The 21235-nt window shown below is 42.6% G+C and overlaps 1 non-coding gene across 1 annotated transcript; it reads left to right on the top strand.

The window, feature by feature from the left end:
* Window positions 1-20922: 20922 nt before the first annotated feature.
* Window positions 20923-20997, top strand: Trnas-cga. The gene has a single exon. It is a non-coding gene; the product is annotated as a tRNA-Ser (tRNA).
* Window positions 20998-21235: the final 238 nt, after the last annotated feature.

Here is a 21235-nt window from a genome sequence, read left to right as displayed (position 1 = left end):
ACTTTGACTGACTCTGCTGTGGGTTTGCTCTGTTGTGGCCCATTACGTGTCTTCATGTCAAGAGTCAGCACTGCCTTTCCGTTGGAAGGACAACACTACTTCTACAAGACTGCATTGAAATCCACTACTTCCGTATGCATTTTCTTTTACTGCTCAGACTTTGTGAAAAACACTCCAGTTTTACTGTGATGAACGATCAGGACTGTCTTTATGGACTGTGAGAAAATTTTAGCTTTTGACCAACATTGTATCAATAAGCGTGCGCATTTGATTTCTTTGTTGTTGTAATTGTGAAAAAATTTTAACAAATATGTATTGGGCAGTGCCCAAAACACTTGTAAATCTTTTTTTTGGGAGGGGGGGGGCATGGGGGCTATGTAAGTAGGCTGTTTAGGTTTTTTTATTGGTAATGTCACGTAGCGCTCTGTATGAAAATCACAGGCTGTGCTGTGTACAGTCTGTGGCTGGTTTGCATTGTTGTTTCCTATTGTAGTGTTGGGCAGCTGGATGTTAACAGCGCGTAGCGTTGCGCAGTTGGAGGTGAGCCGCCAGCCGTGGTGGATGTGGGGAGAGAGATGGCGGACTTTTGAGAGCGTATGATCTGGACATGGGTCCATCAGAGACTGGATGTCATGAACTGCTATATATATTATGACTTTTGAACACTATTAAGCTAAATACATTGTTTGTTCTCTATCAAAATATTTCATTTGCTAACTATGCCTATCAGTAGTTAGTGCCTTCAGTAGTTTGAATCTTTTATTTAGTTGGCAGTAGTGGCACTCTCTGTATTGCAGTAGTTCGAGTAACGAAGATTTTTGTGAGGTAAGTGATTTGTGAAAGGTATAGGTTAATGTTAGTCAGGGCCATTCTTTTGTAGCGATTATTGAAAGTCAGATTGCGTTGCGCTAAAAAATATTGTGTGTCAGTTCAATGTTGTTCAGAATAGGTAAAGAGCGAAATGGCTGAGTACGTTCAGTTCTGCTCAGCTGTTTGAAAATCAAATAATGTAAGAGGCTTATCAGCTCAGTAATTCATTAATTTTTCTAAGGGGACATTTCATTAAATACCATAACAGATGTGGAGTATGTGAATTCGTTGAATTTTTGAAACGAATTCATCTTCTCTGATTTAGGTTAGTCTGTAGGACTACATATGGACATGGATGTACAATTACTTCAGGATATTTTCGAGAAATTCCGGAGCATATACATGGACACATACTTGTGGATCCTGCATTCTATTACATTGCACCAGAACTTTCATCTAACGTCCTGGTGAAAAAGACATGTGTCAATGTCAAATTATTGACTGATGGTCAACATGTCACTCTTTATCGAACGTGCGATTCATGGGTGACTTTGCTAATATGTTCGCAGACATACCAAGACAAATAACCCAGGAGTAGGTGAACAGTTCATACTATGTGACGATCTGTGTTACATCATGCACCTTGATATTAACTACTTCTAAAGACACACCATGAAACAACATCCACTTGCTGGAAGTTTTTGATGGCTGTTAAGTGAGAAAGTAAATTCACGATTGTGGCAGCAAAGTCAGCCAAATGATGCCTCATAGAGGCAACTGTGACAGATACTAATACTTTGCATGTTGCGCACAATGATTAATTGCTACGTTCAGAGCGACTATTTCCGTATGATATTTCCGTCTTCAAGCCATGACAACGCTGGGGTGTAAACAGGGATACATATTCTTATAGAAACCTATCTCAGTTTGGGAATGAGACTGAGACTGATTACAGTTACCCACTTTATGTCCTTTGAGCAGTCATGCTGGTTGAAGAAGTGTCTTGATGTAAATTCTGAACAGAGGGCTCTTGTGAAAAGTGACTTTTAAAAAGATTTTTTTAAAGTAATGAATAATGCTATTTTCAGAAAACAATGTAGAGGCGTTATGGTAGCCTCCATTATATCGGTAGGTCAAATTTGAAGTGGGCCACAATCTTCAATCAATATTCAGTTCCTCTGGAGATAGATAAGTATAGCTGTATAAGTACAGATGTATGAGTGTTCAAGAAACCTGTTTATATTGGTAAGTGTATACTGGACCGTTCAAACTACTCATGTAGCAACATCATGACAGCTTCGACAAAAACTCTTTTGGCAGACCCAAATTGCTTTATATGGATACACGCAGTATCACCAACTGTGTGAAGCACCGCGATCCACATGAAATAATAAGGTGCCACTTCAACACATTCGACACATATGATATTCAGCCAGTAATCCTTACTGAATTACACCCCAAAACAAGAAGGTTGTCGATCTGATGAAAGTCTAGGCAATTGTGTTTCAGACTGTAGAGCTTGCAGTCTTGGATCCAAAATATAACCATACCTTACAGAAACAGGTGCCCCAAAGACGAGCTAAGAGTGTGCATCATGCGATCTCTGTGGCTCTCACGACTGATGATTACTTGGAATGCCTGCATGGTGGCGCAGATGTTTCTCTGTATATGGTACACCAAGGTATACGCTCTATCACAAATGAAAATCAGCCTGTCATGTCATGATGACAAATAGTTCACTTGTGAGGATTGGATGGAGACCCTTCCGTACTTACACTACTAATCTGAGTGACAGAGAGTGGCTGTATTTATAGCGTATGTGTGTTCAAGTGCATGTGGAGTAGTTTTTTAATCGTCTGTGATAGGTGTGCACACACGGGTGTGTGTATGGAGTTGACTGCATACAATGTGTGCACGTAAATTGTGTATACATTATCTGTAACGTGTACACATCTGAGGATATGTGTATGTATGAGTGTGTATATTGTACATAGTTTTCTTCAGCTGCTGCTAGCAATCCCAGAATTATTACTGTTCTATGAACTGATGGAAAAAGATCGCAACACACGAAGGGGCTTTGCGACCTAAACGAAAGTTAGAACATGTGTTTCTAAATTTGAATGATTATGTCTATTCCAACTTCGTGTCAGTCCCATAAGAGAGGCGTTAGTAGCGCCACTACGAGGACTGAAATGCGGTTTGCTTTAAATACACACTGTAACAGTTTTGAGCATCAGTTACCTTTAAAATTTGACGTTTGTGATGATTTTAGTCAAGAATGCCTTTAAGGCGACAAAGACGCTATTATCAACAACACTGAGTTTGAACGAGGTCGTGTAATAGCGCTACGAGAAGCTGGATGTTCCTTCTGTGATACTGCAGAAAGACCTGACAGGAATTTAGCTGCTGTTCATGATCGCTGGCGGCGGTGGAAGCGATAATGTACGGTTGTAAGAAGACCAGCCTTCGGATAGCCACATGGCACTATCGAGAGGAAAGATCAGCGTGTTCAACGTATGTCTCTGGCGCATTATCCTACATCTGAAGCAGCAAAATGAACAGCAGCTGGCACACAGTGACTCAACAAACCGCTACAAATCGGTTACTTCAAGCACAAATCCGAGTGAGAAATCTTGTAGCGTGCATTCCACTGACCCGAAACTAACGCCATTTGCAACTTCAGTTATTTTAAGCGCGAGCTCATTGGTGGGCAGGGTGGAGGTCCATTATGTTTTCTGATGAAAGCTGGTCTGTCAGGTGGTGCCAGTGATGCCCGCGTGTTGGGCAGAAGGAGTCTATTTGAGGGCGTGCTACCAATCTGTCTGTGTGCTAGACACACTGGACCTACATCTGGAGTTATCGTCTGAGGTACGATTTTGTATGACAAGAGGCGCTTTCTCCTGGTTATCCCAAAATCCTGACTGCAAATCTGTACATCAGTCCGGTGATTCGAGTTGATGTGCTGCCATTCTTGGGTTGGGTTGTTTTGGGGGAAGAGACCAAACAGAGAGGTCATCGGTCTCATGGGATCAGGGAAAGATGGGGAAGGAAGTCGGCCGTGCCCTGTCAAAGCAACCATCCCAGCACTTGTCTGAAGCGATCTGAGAAAACCACGGAAAACCTAAATCAGGATGGCCGGACGCGGGATTGAACCGTCGTCCTCCCGAATGCGAGTCCAGTGTGCTAACCACTGCGCCACCTCGCTTGGTGCCATTCATGTACATAACTCAAGAGGGAGTTTTCCAACAGGATAAAGCTCACCTACATACCTTTGTTGCCATACAGCATGGTCTACAGAGTGTCGGCATGTTGTATTGGTCTTGGCAATCTCCAGTCTGTCTCCAGCCGAGCACATATCGGACATCATCGTACAACAACTCCAGCGTCATCTACGAACAGCATTAACGTTCCCTATACTGATCGACCAAGTGCAACAGGCATGGAACTCCATCCCACAAACTGATATTCGGCTCCTGTACAAAACAATGTATTTGCGTTTGGACGCTTACATTCAGCATTCTGGCGGTTACATCGGTTTTAATGTACCAGAATTTCACATTTGCAATGGCTTATCTCACACTTATATTAATGTGTGATCTCGTGGGTGTTACGATTTTTTTTTCTTCAGAGTATTTTTTATTTGTCTTCCGTGTAAATAACACTTGCATTGTCAATGGAGAAGGATGATAAGTGTATCTCTAACATTGTATCAGCTCCCTTAGAAACAGATCTGTGAAAGAATGGTAACATTTTAAGACTGCTACACGAAACGTATTAGTATTAGCGTACAAATATTTCTAACCGTTATTATTAGATGGTATCTAGTCATTATTATTAAAATACTTACTAAAGAAATCAGTATTTATGTATTTTCTAGTCAGTGTTACCTATCATTCTGTAAAAGAGAAAAACATTGTATGTGTTTATATCTAGTGAATAAACCAGAAATTGTCCTGTTATCAAATGTATAGGTCTTTTGATGTTTTTATTTTAGAAAAACCCGATCACATACATCTGGTAGTTCCACTAAATGTAAAACTGCGCAGCTGCTATAGTTTAGCCAGTTGGTAACGGTGGCACTATCTCTCTCTTTTTTAATGCAGGTACGCTGCTGACCAAGCTAGAATAGCGGTGCATCTTCACCTAATTGAAATAAACATGCAATTTTTTATAAATAAGAAATCATTTATTTTCGTTTTAACTTCAAGATAACATCGTAGGATACATGAGCTTGTGATGTCAGGTAATGAGTGTGCATCATACATACTGAATCACAATATACACACATCAAAAAAACGTTTTGCATCACCCCAGTTCCCAGAACTCCTGAAGATAGACGTTGACTGTGCATATTGTATCACAAACACAGTCCCTTTGACTGTTCAGAGATGTCACTAAACCAGCCCAAAGATGTAAACAACCATGCATGAGCAGCGTCTATTAGACGGAGGGGGTCCAGCCGACCACTTCCAGTCATTCCACCAGGAAGGAGGGACACGGCTCGTGTTGTCTGTCGTTCAACCATGCCTAGACGGTCAATACCGAGGTTCAATCGCGTCCGCATTGTTACTTTGTGTCAGGAAGGGCACTCAACAAGGGAAGTGTCCAGGCGTCTCGAAGTGAACCAAAGCGATGTTCTTCGGACATGGAAAAGATAGAGAGAGGAGAGACTAGAACTGTCGAAGACAAGCCTCACTCAGGCCGCCCAAGGGCTACTGCTCGAGTGGATGACCACTACCTACGGATTATGGCTCAGAGGAACCCTGACAGCAACGCCACCTTGTTGAATAATGCTTTTCGTGCAGCCACAGGACGTCTTGTTATGACTCAAACTGCGCAATAGGCTGCGCGACACCCTTCGCTCCCAATGTCCATGGGTAGGTCAATATTTGCAACCACAACACCATGCAGAGTGGTACAGATGGCCCAGCAACATGCCCCGCTCAGGATTGGCATCACGTTCTCTTCACCGATTAGTGTCGCATATGCCTTCAACCATACAATCGTCGGAGACGCGTTTGGAGGCAATCCGGTCTGCTGAACGCCTTAGACACACCGTCCAAATGCCATCCTCCGACCGATAGTGCAACCATATGGGTAACTTATTAGCGCGGGATTCGTCTTAATGGACGACAATTCGGGCTCCCATCGAGCACATCTTGTGAATGACTTCCTTCAGAATAACGACATCGCTCGACCAGAGTGGCCAGCATGTTCTCTAGACAACAACCCTATCGAACACGCCTGGTTCAAATGGCACTAAGCACTATGGGACTTAACATCTGAGGTCATCAGTCCTCTAGACTTAGAACTAATTAAACCTAACTAACCTAAGGACATAACACACATCCATGCCCGAGGCAGGATTCGAACCTGCGACCGTAGCAGCAGCGCATCCATTTGTTGCCCCCATGACATCGAGCAATAGTGCAAGTACAACATCAGCTTTGTTTTCAATTGTCTGTTTTGAAGGTATTCCTGAGGTCATTTGCCTTTGACAATGGACCCCAATTCACGTCATCCGATTTCCAAAAATTCTATGCCGTCAATGGTACACATCATGTGACCACTGCAACGCTTCACCCATAGTCTAGTGCTGAAGCTGAACGATTAGGTCGAATATTCAGAAGTTACATGGAGAAACTGTCTTCCTCTCACACACTGAACCAGGCATTTAAAATTTTTTGGCGTCCTATCGCTCCTTGCCACGTGTTGGGAAGTCGCTAACAAAATTGTTACGTGGCCGAAGGCACCGTACCCTGTTAGATACTCTGCAGCTCTGCGAAACAGTTCATTCCATCATATCAGACAGATATTCAGCTGCAGGAAGAAGTCTTTCACAAAGTCTTTGACCACATGTCACGGTCGGTACCGTCCGCTATGGTGCCCTTGAAGATGGACAGCCCGCCACCGACGCCGCCGTAGCCGCCGCTATTGACATCATGGGCGCCGCCTCCGCCCAGGTGCTCAAACCGACGTCCGTGGACGAGATGACCTCGGAAAGCCATCATGCCGCTCCAGAAGATCCCCTTACCGTCCAGTTGTCCACAGCATCTACGCCTCTGGATGTGGGGATGCACCCTACATCTGGTTTTTTCGGTTGGTGTTCCCAGACGCCCTCCGGTGGATACCAGGGTGAGGGCAGAGTGGCCACATCAGCCACAGTTCCTCTCCCTGCCTCATCATATGCATCTACATCTGCAACCAGCAGTCCTTCCCCCGCGCCGTCACATGTGTCTGCCGTACACGACGAAGGTGTGAAGGTTTTTTGGGGGGGGGGGGGGGGGGAGACGAATCTGGTATTGCACAGAGATCTCGTTGCTCCACCAAAGTTGGAAAAGCAAATAGATATCACAGACATTACTGAGGGCTCGCCGCAATTTGCAACGACAACGACATATGGGAGGTGCTCATGTAGACTTTACCTCTCCTCTCAGCATAGCAGTGCCCTCACACTGAGCTCAATATAGTGTCCAACTAGCAAGAACTCTGTCCCATTTCGAGACCTTATCTGAAGTGATCAACATCATAGTACAGAACCAATGTGATAGTTAAACCTTCTGATGGACTTATTCATTTAAATGGGGAACAATGTACTGCAAGAGAACAACTTGTTTGTCTGTGCATCAAGTGATGCTTTAATAGTCAATAACAGGTGTAACTGATGAAGCAGTCCTGTGGCAACGAAGCGTGTCAAAGTAAATCTTTTATTCATTAATGCAAGAAAGTGAACTTACAAGTGGTTTCACATAATCTGAAGGACACATAAAACCATTTCCTTCTTCTTCTCCTCCTCCTCTGTTCATCTGGTAGGTAGCTATATGACACCAGATTACCAATAAAGGGTTCTTGTAAATTTCTCACATCCAGGATGCTCTCCCTCTGCCTCTGCTGTAAAAGATACTGTGTGTATAACTGAAAACCCAAAGTGACGTCATCATATCGTCGTAAGTCATTCCAGGATCATCCCGCCGTATTGTTCGGAAATTATGCGTGAACCATAATACAGTTATCTGGGTCGAGGCACATTTAACGTTTCTGAACGGCTTGGGCACCACCACACTTGTGGAGAATGTTGTTATTTTATGTCCGCCGTTTGTGAAAGGGAGGAATGCGACAAATATAAACTGTGTGCATTTGTCGTAGAAGCCTTGTGCAACTGTGACGGTGTTTGATCTATGAGATGCCACAGTCAAACGTTCCAGATGTGGCATATCGCTTACCTACTTACAACACTTGTTGCAAAATACCAGTGAGTGACCCATAATCGATTACTGAGTCAAGCAGTAACAATGTGTACACAGCAGTTTCTTTAGGGAAGTTGACTGAGGATTCAAATTCTATATGTACATTCACTAGCCCAGATTTTATTCTTTCGTTCTGTTTTGAGCAGTCTATCACAACATTTTCGTTGCTTGAGTGTGCCTACAAATCAGTAATTTCCCTCATACCAGGAAGGACGAAACCTAGCCCAAACAAGTTAAAATGGAAATTATTACATACACTATCAATTACATAATTTGTTAACAACGCCCGATGCTATCCGCTGTTGTTGCTATGCGACAGGATCCAAAATTTCAACGGAAATAACCACACCAAGTGTGTAATTCAACACGTTGATTGTGTTGTTCTTTAGTGTAGAGGTGCTCTTGACATCTCTAACGATTTACTATTGTTGTCTTGAAAATAGCACATAAACGGACGTAATTTTTTTATCCTTCGTAGATTTATTAATGTCGACGTGTGGGGAGTTAAACATAATACCGCAACCATCTCACACTAACTGGCTGCTTCGACGGCACTGTCTCATAAAGAGGAGGTCGTGAGTCTTAAATGCGCAAGTATAGTGTCTGTCTACTAGTGTGACACGGTTAGATGACAAAAATTACTACATATTAGTGTAGATTCCGTACTAATGAAACCTAAGAAAATGAGAAGCTTAAAATATTAGTGAGTTTTATGCTGAAGTTGGCAAACGTCAATTAAAATAGAAATAATAGTAACAAAGCCGTAAAGAATTATCTATCCTGCATTAATACATTCTCAGAATTTACTCAAATCTGAAATCTAAATTGAGGGAAAAGATAACCTTAAGCACCATCAATACATTTACAGGAAGCAAACAGAAGTTGAGCAACTGAGTGCAAACTAACTTTAAAATATTTTCACAAAAGAAACTCCACAAAGCAACAGTTCCCACAGAAATTAATTACGAGAATCACATTCGATTCAGCCCCAATAAATAATTAACACTTGCTTGGAAAAGAGCTGCACGAGAAATATGCGACAATCTTGTGCATGGTATTACTTATTACATCAATAAAACTGAAAAAAATGTAGTAATATTGAGAAAATGGAAATAGCGTTCTACATTTAACTGGAAAAAAGTTTTTACAGCGAAGATGGCATTAATTAGTATTTATTATTGACGACGGGCAGTTGCGACAGTTGAAATTCTCGTCTTCAGATTTTCAAAAAATTCTGGTTATAAATCGGGTTCCATTATGAGTTTATCACTCATGTCGTGTCGTAATTATGCCGGAGTATATGCAGCACATTATACATGGGCATGTTCGCACACGTAGAACTCACTTAAGACTTGTTAGTTCGTGTAATGCACGATATTAGTGGAAATGTACGTTTTACAAATCTTTACGTCTACATGACATGTTGTGTAGATCATAGATACATCTCAGTCAAGATCGCACCGTATACTTCGACTAAGATGTATACAACGTGTCATATAGGCGTAAAGATTTGTACAAATGTCCATTTTTACTGTACATCGTGCGCTTTAAGAACTAAAAAGCCTCAGTGAAGTGCCACATGAGTTAACATGTCCATTTGCAGAAGGTACTTTTTTACCTGTATATGGTTTCACTTTTGACAAACATGTGTGTAACATTCTTCATCAAATTAAGACATGGCAAGAGTGATAAACTCATAATGGAACACGACCTATAACCAAAAAATTTTGAGGATAAGAAAATAACAGTTTCCACACTCAAAGCCGGTCGTCGTCAAAAAAAAATAGTAGTTAATGCGATATAAGGTATAAAAAGTCTTTTTACCATAAATTAAACAGATAAGCATACTAAATAAATAATAATAAATATGATTAATCATAAAGTAATAAATAAATATAAATAAAATAAATAAAAAATTAATAAAAATAAGTAAATAAAAAACAATAAACATAATTAAACTCCAGCCCCACGCCGAAGTTGCCGACTGCTGCCTACAGGACAGTACGAGGAAAGATCTTTGATAGTGGGACATGCGATCAGCACGTAGCCAATCTTTCCAGCTTTTGATGCCAGTGAATGAATACCGGAGTTCCACAGTTTCTTTACTCAACATATTGCCTCTAGATATATGATATTTCCACCTATGCAATATGTAGAAAGGCGTAACGACTTCGCCAAAATAATGAATCATAAATTGTACCATTTAATGAAAGACTTTCCTGCATACTAGTAGATGTGATACACTTACTTTTGTAGAAAAGTTAAAATTTACTACAGTCGTCTGTTCAGGGTCGCCCCAGGTATTCTCGATTTGGTTAAACGAAATTCAGGGAGTTTGGTGGTCAGGAGAGTTCGGTAAACTCTTCCTAGAGCTCTTCAAACGACGCACGTACACTGCGAGCCGTGTGAACGTTTCATTGCCATGCTGGTTGATGCCATCGTACCGAGGCAAAACAAACTGCGTGGAGGGGTAGACATGATCCCCACGGACAGCGTACTTGTGTTGATCCATTGCGCCTTTTCGAACGAAGAGAACACCCAGAAAACGCCATGAAAACATTCCCCAGGCCATGATGCTGCCAGTGACATAGGGAGAGGGGCGGTGGGGGCTATGTGGTCTGTCATACCACAGATGCCACTTGCAGAGGGCAAGAGAAACCAGATTTCCCGAAAAATATATTATTATTGGAGTAAATTCTATATACTGCCCGCCCGGTTAGCCGCTCAGTCTAACGCACGGCTTTCCAGGAGGGAAGGCGCGCCTGATCCCCGGCACGAATCTGCCCGGCGGACTTGTGTCGAGGTCCGGTGAACCAGCCAGTCTGTGGATGGTTCTTAGGCGGTTTTCCATCTGCCTCAGCGAATGCGGGCTGGTTCCCCTTATTTCGCCTCAACTGCACTATGTCGGCGATTGCTGCACAAACAGGTTTTCCACGTACGCGTTCACCACCATTACTCTACCACGCAAACATAGGGGTTACACTTGTCTGGTTTAAGACGTTCCCTGGGAGAGTCCACTGGGGGCCGAACGGCACAATAACCCTGACAGAGTGGTCCGGTGTGGGGTGGCGGAGGGGTGAAGTGGACTGCGGTAGTCGTCGTGGGGTTGTGGACCATTGCAGCTGCGGCGGGGACAGAGCCTCTCCGTCGTTTCTAGGCCCCCAGCTAACATACCATACAATACATACAATACAAATTCCACATATTACATTACTGTATGTGTTTCTGGAAGTGGAGGGGGGGCAATAAAGTGTAGTGACTTACCCCAGGGGAGAGGGGGGGGGCAGTGAAGTGCTGTGAACCGGGTGCCAATCGGGGCGGGGGGGGGGGGGGGGGGGAAGCCAATTGAGTGACGTGATCCAGGCGCTAGTCATATTCGATACGCCACTGGTTGCAGGTGTTTGTTTTCAGGCTGCGGAGGCTAGAGCTGAACTGTTTCAGACGTTCAAATCCTTCTAAGTAGTGTGTACCATTGACTCGGAAAAAAGGAGCCTTGGCTCGTCTGATACGAAATATCTCTTCAGAGACATTCGAGAGAAGAAAGAAGATGCTGTGGCGGGCTGCTGCAACAGTGTCCCACATCTCATGTCGAAGGAAACGTTTCTGAAGCTGCAAAAAATGCGCTGTAGGCCATGTGCATGAATGGATTTGCATGTCTTACTTATGTGTGCAGTTTTTCTCAGCCGTGAAAAGAACATGAAGAAAAATTTGTTGTTCAGACCGCTGCATTAAACACTTTGCCCCTTCCACTGGGTCTAAATATCAACCGTTTACAATGTATCACGGTGGTGCAGAGGAAGTCAAGAAGAAATAATTTGATATAATACTCTTGTGGACTATCAAGTCAGGAAACGACTTCAAATTGGTACACAAACATAAGGACAGCAGGTGCACATCATGCAGTATTTTCAGTATTCTCTTGCTCTGTTTACACAAACTATTAGCCCTATAGAAAAAATTATAGGACCTTTTTGTAGGAGATTTAATGTTGTTTAATTTTATACTGGGATACTTTTTCGCAAGAGGTCGCATTTTTCATGTTATGCAAGAGAAACGTGTAAAAGCTTCTTTCAAATGCACCCCCATCCAAAAACACTCATCCCTCACCAGTAAGTATTTCTAGTATATTGTTGATGGCACTCCATCCTACAAAAATGTGCAACTAGACGAATAATTTCGTCTTTTTTCGTCTTCATTGACTAGGCTATTACACTACCAACTTATTCGTACACTTTCAAGTCGTAAAATGGAAATTTGTATAAATTTTACCTCTCCATTTTGTGAATTTTGACAGTATGAAATTAACAATTAAACCAGTTTCGTTTCTTTGGGCTTCTTACTATGAAAATTATGTGCTTGTAAGGATATAATCAGTTTCCACGTAACGTCTACAAAGTCCAATTTTTTCTTTCCTTACTCCCATGACAAAATTTAAATGTTAATCAAATAGCCACCTAAGCCTGTAGCGTAATAACAGCCCAGCCAATGAAGACGAAAAATGTTGAAGTGTGGAAGATAATTCGTGTACTAACACATTTTTGTGCAGTGGTAAGTGGTAATTCCACGCGAACTACATACTAGAAACCCAGACTAGTGGGAGATGAGGAAAGGGGGGGGGCAGTTGAAAGTAGCTTTTGTACGTTTTACTTGAATAACTCGTATACACAACATCTTGTGGAAACATATCCCAGTACAATATTAAGCTACATTAAATTTCCTACAAAAATGTCCCAACCATTTTTTTCTCTGGTACTAATACTTCGCGTAAAAACAAGAGAATACTGAAAATCTCGCTATAGGCACGTACCACTTAGCCGAGGTAGTTCTTTTAGTGAATTTGAGGTAGTTTCCCAACTTGATAGACCACAATTGTCCTAATCAAGTTATTCGTCTCGACATACTCTATACTACCGTGGTATATAGTAAACAGGTATCATTTAATCAAAATATCCACGGGTATGCTGCCGGTCTATAGTGTCCAACGGGCACAATATTTCGGCGATCAAACATGTCGCCATCATCAGGTGAACTGACGGACTGAGCTCCTGTGAACGTGCCGGCACGGAGATCCGTACGCTATGGCTGCTCAGAGGGAACTGGGTTCGGTCGCGGCGGCGACCGATTTAAATACCCTCCGCCCGCGGCGCGCTCCCTCCGCCGTCCGCGCCCAGCGCCACGGTCGTGCGGTGGAACAGATTGCGACGGCGTCTGAGATGACGTCGGTGTGATGGCTCTGTCCGCCGTGGTCGTCACAACTATACGTCTGCTCGATTTACTCTTGATTAACCCGATCGCTGGTTCCCAAGCCTTGCTAAGATTATAGCCACAGTCACGGTTTATGAGGTCGTCATTGGTGCGAATTTCGATGGCCTCTCTAACAACGCTGTCCCAGTATCTCGACGTCTGTACCAGAATCCTGGTGCGGTCATACTCCATGGCGTGATTTTCCGACAAACAATGTTCAGCGACCGCCGACTTGCTCGGATACATCAGACGAGTGTGCCTCTGGTGTTCACGGCATCGATCCTCGACGGTACGCATCGTCTGACCAATATACGACTTGCCACATTGACACGGAATCTGGTACACGCCGGCCTTCCTCAAACCGAGGTCATCTTTGGCGCTCCCCACCAGTGCACGAGTTTTATTTTATTTGGAAGACAAAACACAGTTCCGACCCGGTGTTTCTTCAGAATGCGGGCGATTTTTCCCGAGAGTGCGCCTGTGTATGGAATAAATGCAGTGCCTACCTCCTCCCTCGTGACTTCATCCATCTCAACAGGTTGTGCTGCAGTGGTTGGGCGGAGAGCACGTTGAATCTGCCACTCTGAGTACCCATGTTTTCGAAAAACAGTTCTCAGATGTTCCAATTCCTGGGGTAGACTCTCTGCGTCAGAGATAGTGCGCGCCCTATGTACTAGAGTTTTAAGTACCCCATTCCTCTGTGAAGGGTGGTGGCAGCTGTCTGCATGCAAATACAGATCAGTGTGCGTAGCCTTCCGATACACCCCATGACCTAGGGTGCCGTCAGCCCTTCTCTTGACCAAGACGTCAAGGAAAGGTAATTTACCCTCCGTTTCAGTCTCCATAGTGAATTTGACGTATAGTTGTGACGACCACGGCGGACAGAGCCATCACACCGACGTCATCTCAGACGCCGTCGCAATCTGTTCCACCGCACGACCGTGGCGCTGGGCGCGGACGGCGGAGGGAGCGCGCCGCGGGCGGAGGGTATTTAAATCGGCCGCCGCCGCGACCGAACCCAGTTCCCTCTGAGCAGCCATAGCGTACGGATCTCCGTGCCGGCACGTTCACAGGAGCTCAGTCCGTCGGTTCACCTGATGATGGCGACGTGTTTGATCGCCGAAATATTGTGCCCGTTGGACACTATAGACCGGCAGCATACCCGTGGATATTTTGATTATCAAATACGCCGGGAGAAACTCAAGAATCACAGGTATCATTTACACCCTGTATTTAGCTTTTGATTTGAAGAGAAAATCTTACATTTCAGAAGCCCATTGAATTTTTACATACTACTGAATGAGTTGCTGCTTCTTACCCTTTCACTTATTACTGCACTCAGAATATGATGTTGGTGATCATGTGAGTCACACGAGCAGCTGTCAGCAGCCACCGTTTGCCCAGAGCAGATCGCAAAGTGACAGCGGGCTATGGCTCGGCGGCCAAACCCGATCGCCAGTCGATACCGCGTGCCGAACGATCCCGATCGCTGGCCGACCGCATAGAGTGGATTAGTGGATTACAAAGCAACACTGGAATCACTCTACTCTGTGTGCACTTTGCTCGCCCACTGATTTAGCTAGCTGCTCGCTTCCTTGATTCAGTGCTTCTTCAGCTGAGTTTAGTTTCACTGGATTTTGTTCTTTATCATGACAGTATGTATTCCCATAATTATTTTGATGTACATGATAGTGCGTGTACATATAGTTTTCAGTTTTTATTTATTTAACCTGATCAGATTAATGTTTCAAGAACATATCTCAGGTCAGATCAGGTATTTTAAGTGTAGTTTCATAATTTATTACATCACAGTTACCAAAAAATCATAATAATTTTAATATGAGATATCTGCTTCTTTTATCTGCTGGTATTAGACATTTGCCTACTACAGCCGCTTTGCTGAAATTATTGATCTTCCCATGTTCTTCTCCATATTCCTAAAGACCTTACGACCACTCGGTAATAATTCAGCAATGGTACGTGTATACTGTCATTTTCCACTCTTGTAGCATAGTCAATTCAGTTGTTAATGTATTCCTTAACCTGCTCATTTAACTTTGTCACTCTCTGTTCTTCTCTTATGTCGTATTCATCCTCCTGTCAGAAAATGTGTACCCAGTTATTCTTCTTAGGAGTCACGTCTCCTGTGTTTGTATACTTCATTAATTTTCTATCAGTCCACAGCTCATTTCCAAATGCCATAATCTGATCTGGAATCGTTTTGTAAAGCTTGGGTTGAGTTTTCTTTCTTGCTTTAGTTCTGAAAGTTCTATAATTTTTTTCTGTTTAGTAATGAAATCTTACTTTCTTTTGCATGTCCATTTCTGTCACAAGTGAGATAATATTTCCTGAGAGATTGAAAGGGTTTACGCTTTCTATTTTCTGATCATTTATTGTTATTGTGTTTGGAACTGGCTTCTGGTCCCTGAAATCATAACTTCTGTTTTCCTTGAAGATCACAATTATGTCCCTTTGCAGTTGTGAATAAAATATTAACAGCTATCTGAGTGTGTTCTCAGCTGCAAGAAAGTTATGTAAAGCGATTTTGAACTAGACAGATATTTGTCTGAGGCGTATTTGCCTCGAAACAGCAGTTTTCCTAAACTGGTGGGAAACCAGAAAATTGCTGTACCCGTTAACATGAGAATTGGTACTGAAAATATTATATACGCTCTGTGAGGATTTCTTTTTAAAAACAGGACAAATAAGCATCGAGAAAAGAAACTGACTCACTTCCAGTAAAATAGACAAAATTTTCTTTATAAATCATAATACTGATTAATTTTTTCCTTTTTGGGTACATATATCATCAACCTCGTTGTAAATTGAGACCATAGGCACTTAAATTAATTACAATCATACATTTCTTATATGATATTTTGTCTCCAGTAAACGTATAAAAACATAAAAGGAACTAGTCTTGCCTTTGAAATTTTCACATTTAATAGGATTTTGTTGTAATGTTTTTATTTTGTACAGCACATGAAATGAAGATGACTGAAACCTCAAACGTGTTACGAACATAACATAAACGTACAACTTCTCTTTCAGTGATCTTTCAAAACAGGACTAAATCAGATAAAAATGCAGGTATAACGGCCTCAATTGAAAGTGCAAGGTGACTTTCGTTTATTTATTTTTGTGAGAGAATGATGAGTGGTGAGTCATGAAAAAGAGGTACTTCATTCTGGTAAGTGAGCACTTCTAATCCTATGTCAGAAAAGAACAGTTTTACCCATCTCTTTTGGAAACCCATTGAAGCAAGTCTTATACGGCTATAATCCACGATTTTAAATAATTTCGTTAATATTTTTGTATAACTGAATTAAGAATAACCATTTCAAATGAATAGGTGTTGTACTAAGAACTTCTAGCCCTAAGAAGTTAGAATTACATCAACTTGTGTTTTGTACAAGTCCATAAATAATCGAGACAATAGCGTCTGATTCTCATTTTGTCTTAGCTTATATTGTCTCATGTTGTCTGTTTTGTGTTGGCACTACTTTTAATTGTGAAAATGTATAGTGTGAAGGTATTCAAAACATTATTTGCAGAAGTACCTTCTGTCTTATCTGAAAGTACTTATCTTTGTGAGAAGGAAAAGCTTTATCATTAAAATATACTGACAATTAATTTTTTAAGTGAATTCAGGGAAGTGAGATGGAGAGTTTTAGTGGACGTGATTAATTCAAAGTATAAACTGTGAGAACTTTAATTGCGCTCGATAAATCTAAAGAGAGTTAACATAGATGCAGGATCTTTATCAGCATTAATGAAAATTCATTTCATAATAACTAGCAAAAATAACTGTTTTCGTGAATTTAATTTACTTGCAAGAGCGTAAAATTTATTCGGGCAGAATTTGCATAAATATCATCTTTATTCATTGATTAATCCATCAAAGTTAAAGATGGAAAGATACTACGAAATATTCAGTTCCACTACCAATCCCGTTTTACGACAAATTTTAAAGACCGTAAATAGTGGCGTCTTCTCGTAAAGAAAATTTTCAATTATCACGCTAACAAATCAGAAAGAAACCAATATTAACAACGACTAACCACTACCAACTATTTAAGAAATATAAAGATTACTAGAGCCGCCACATCATATGCAGCAACGTTCACCGAAGTGAGTTGAGGAGACATTGTTGGCACCCCCTGACTTCGTTTGGGCGGTCAGTTGCTCAACAGTTGCATATCTGTTCGCCTGCACAAACCTCCACAGCCGTTATTCACGCCTATCATCTATGATCCGTGATGCACCATACTGGCCTCGACGCCGGGTTTGGATAGAACCATTTTGCTATGCATGGTATACTTTAACCAGTGCGGCACGCTAACGATTTACAAACTTAGCTGCCTCGGAAATGCTTCCACCCTTTGCTCGGAAGCCAAAGATCACGCTCTTTTGGACGTCGGACAAATCGCTCCTTTTCCATATTACTACAACGACTGCACTGTTTTGCCCGCTTACTACCGACATCTTTTTGTACCATCCACTGCTAGTGCTGCAACCTGCAGTATCTGATTGTTGATTGCACTTTGACGTCGAACATAGGCGTTAGTCACATTAATGTGACTGCATATCAGACACCTGTGTTGACCCGAAAAGTACTGTACAGAGCCTACAGCACCTCAAATGGATCTTTCGCTCAGTCACCAACAGCAGGAGGCAGTCGTATCGAGACACGCAGAACAATTTTACAGATTTTTTGGAGAATATAGTTAACAAACTGGTAGCGTATTATTTGAACCATTATCATTATATCGACACTATGTAAAAATGAATGCGCCAATGAGTAGTAATAAGAGTAGAGCTGTAAGGGGGAGAGCAAAAGGCCGCGTCATACTTACAATATCGCATAAGGAATGCAAATTATCTGCTGCAACTTATGCACGAGCATAATTTACATTAGGTTCATTTGTTCCGTATGATTCGCGCTCGGTGGTCGTACCTGCTTCATTGCCGGAGTATGTGACGTAGGCACAGCCAAAGTGAATTCTTTCTTGTAGCGACGTCACCACGGCAGCTACAGTCTTAACAGGAAGCATGCAGCCGACGTGTGACTCGTAAACAACAGACACCGCCCACACGAAGAATACGACCTTCAGCGCCGCCATACTTCCTCGCCCTGTCCTCTGAAATGAGCAACATGTTTAAGGCTGCGTTTGACACAACACTTTCATTTCAAGTGTAGCAATTATTCTAATGCGACCGTTTTAAATTGACGAATTGCATAGCCAGCCGTCTGACACACCGCTCCAGTTGTAAATCAATAAAACAATCTAACTGGCAGTCTAAAAGCTGTTTCCACTGAGAGTAACACACTAGTCGCTTTGTACACACAACATTAATTTTCAATGATCTTTTCCGAAATAGTGACTAAATTGCCTGCGAACGTACATAATACGTCCTTTCAGAGTATGCAAATATAAGCAGAATTTGCGTACTTGCTTTCGCGAAGAACTTTGTCGGTAATGAAACGAAATAACTAAAAGTATTTTTATTTATTTGTACGTTTATTCTACCTGACGGGGCTAATCCATTCGTGCCTGTACTAAATCTTTATAGAAATTACGGTGTACACAGAAAATTATCTGTAGTGTTATAAATGGAGACGTTCAAAATAATAATTATTGCTAGTAATTGGCCTACCTATCACAAGAATTTCAGTCCTATTAATACCCTCATAAATATATTTATCACTGCTTACTCTTTCTGTGAAGAAGCAGAAACGTCGTGCCGCGCGGGATTAGCCGAGCGGTCTTAGCGCTGCAGTAATGGACTGTGCGGCTGGTCCCGTCGGAGGTTCGAGTCCTCCCACCGGCATGGGTGTGTATGTTTGTCCTTAGGATGATTTAGGTTAAGTAGTGTGTAAGCTTAGGGACTGATGACCTTAGCAGTTAAGTCCCATAAGCTTTCACACACCTTTTTCTTTTTTTAGGAACATCGGCTTCCTTAATCCACCATTGTCGTCATTGTAGTTGCTAGGTACTGACGACGCGGTCCCGGTTTCGTTTGCGCTGGCCTCTCCTATTTTTTCTGGGAGTGAAATACGAGGAACACTTTCCGTTCAGCAGTTAATAAAAATCAAAAGTAGTCTTGACAGCATACGCACGTATATTTAAAAGCGCTGGTCGGTTTCCTCCTGCTTTGCATCGACCTTAGACCGCACTATGCAATAAGAGTAAAATTAGAGAGATGCCTGAACAAGAAATTTATCTTAAATCTAACATAACAACTGTAATTAACTAAAAACATATCCAAAGGCAGTAGGCGGAGATGGTGACACGGTGAGCAAACCGTATGTGTAAGGTGTCGATGTCGACTGCCGGTTAGCGTAAGGAAGCTATGAATTAAATAGAGAAGGCTCCGACCTACGTCTTCGGCCTGACGTCAGTAACAGTCAATGAAATACAAAGTGCAGAGAACCGTGACAAAAGTACTATATCCACGTGATTACAATACTCGTATAATGTTGCTGTTGTGGTCTTCAGTCCTAAGACTGGTCTGATTCAGCTCTCCATGCTACTCTGTCCTGTGTAAGCCTCTTCATCTCCGAGTAACTACTGCAACCTACATCCTTGTGAATCCGCTAACTGTATTCCTCTCTTGGCCTCTCTAAATGATTTTAACCCCCTACGCTTCCCTCCAGTACTAAATTGGTGATCCCTTGATGTCTCAGAACGTGTTCTACCAAACAATCCCTTCGTCTGGTTAGGTTGTGTAACAATTTTTTTTCTGCTCAATTCTATTCCGTACCTCCTCATTAGGTGCGTGATCTACCCTCCTAATCCTCGTCATTCCTTTGTAGCACCATATTTCGAAAGCTTATTGTCTCTTCTTCTCTAAACTTTCATCGTCCTTGCTTCACTTCCATGCATGGCTACACTCCATACAAATACTTTCAGATAAGGCTTTCTGATACTTTAATCTACAGGGTGAAACGTATTTAAACCGACTCTGTGAGGTTGTAGGGGACATCAAAACAAATATTTTCCCTAACGTCATTTTTTCCTGTGGGGATTATTTAAACCGGTGGAGGCCGTATTACGATCTTCAGTTGTAGGCAACTGCTGTCCACCAGTGTAGTAGTGCATTGTCTCTGTTTACTAATGGAGTGATACACCTGGAATGAGTACACTGATACGGTTGGTGCGTACTTCGTAGCGCACCACAACGGTCGAGCTGCACAGCTGCCTTTCGCGGGCAAGTGCTCTACCAACTGAGCTGCCGAAGCACGACTCATGCACGATACTCACAGCTTTACTTCTGCCAGTACCCGAGTTCGAGTCTGTGAGTACCGGGCGTGAGTCGTGCTTTGGTAGCTCAGTTGGTAGAGCACTTGCCCACGAAAGGCAAAGGTCCCGAGTTCGAGTCTCGTTCGGGCACACAGTTTTAATCTGCCAGGAAGTTTCATATCAGCGCACTCTCCGCTGCAGAGTGAAAATCTCATTCTGGAAACATCCCCCAGGCTGTGGTTAAGCAATGTCTCCGCTATATCCTTTCTCTCAGGAGTGCTAGTTCTGCAAGGTTCGCAGGAGAGCTTCTGTAAAGTTTGGAAGGTAGGAGACGAGGTACTGGCAGAAGTAAAGCTGTGAGTACCAGGCGTGAGTCGTGCTTCGATAGCTCAGTTGGTAGAGCACTTGCCCGCGAAAGGCAAAGGTCCCGAGTTCGAGTCTCGGTCGGGCACACAGTTTTAATCTGCCAGGAAGTTTCATATCAGCGCACTCTCCACTGCGGAGTGAAAATCTCATTCTGGAAACATCCACCAGGCTGTGGCTAAGCCATGTCTCCACTATATCATTTCTTTCAGGAGTGCTAGTTCTGCAAGGTTCGCAGGAGAGCTTCTGTAATGTTTGGAAGGTAGGAGACGAGGTACTGGCAGAAGTAAAGCTGTGAGTACCGGCCGTGAGTCGTGCTTCGGTAGC

The sequence above is a fragment of the Schistocerca americana genome, chromosome 2 (genome assembly GCF_021461395.2).
Source record: "Schistocerca americana isolate TAMUIC-IGC-003095 chromosome 2, iqSchAmer2.1, whole genome shotgun sequence".
Taxonomy (NCBI): Eukaryota; Metazoa; Arthropoda; class Insecta; order Orthoptera; family Acrididae; genus Schistocerca; species Schistocerca americana.
The sequence above is the reverse complement of the archived record's forward strand: the minus strand, read 5'-3'. Positions and strand labels throughout refer to the sequence as shown.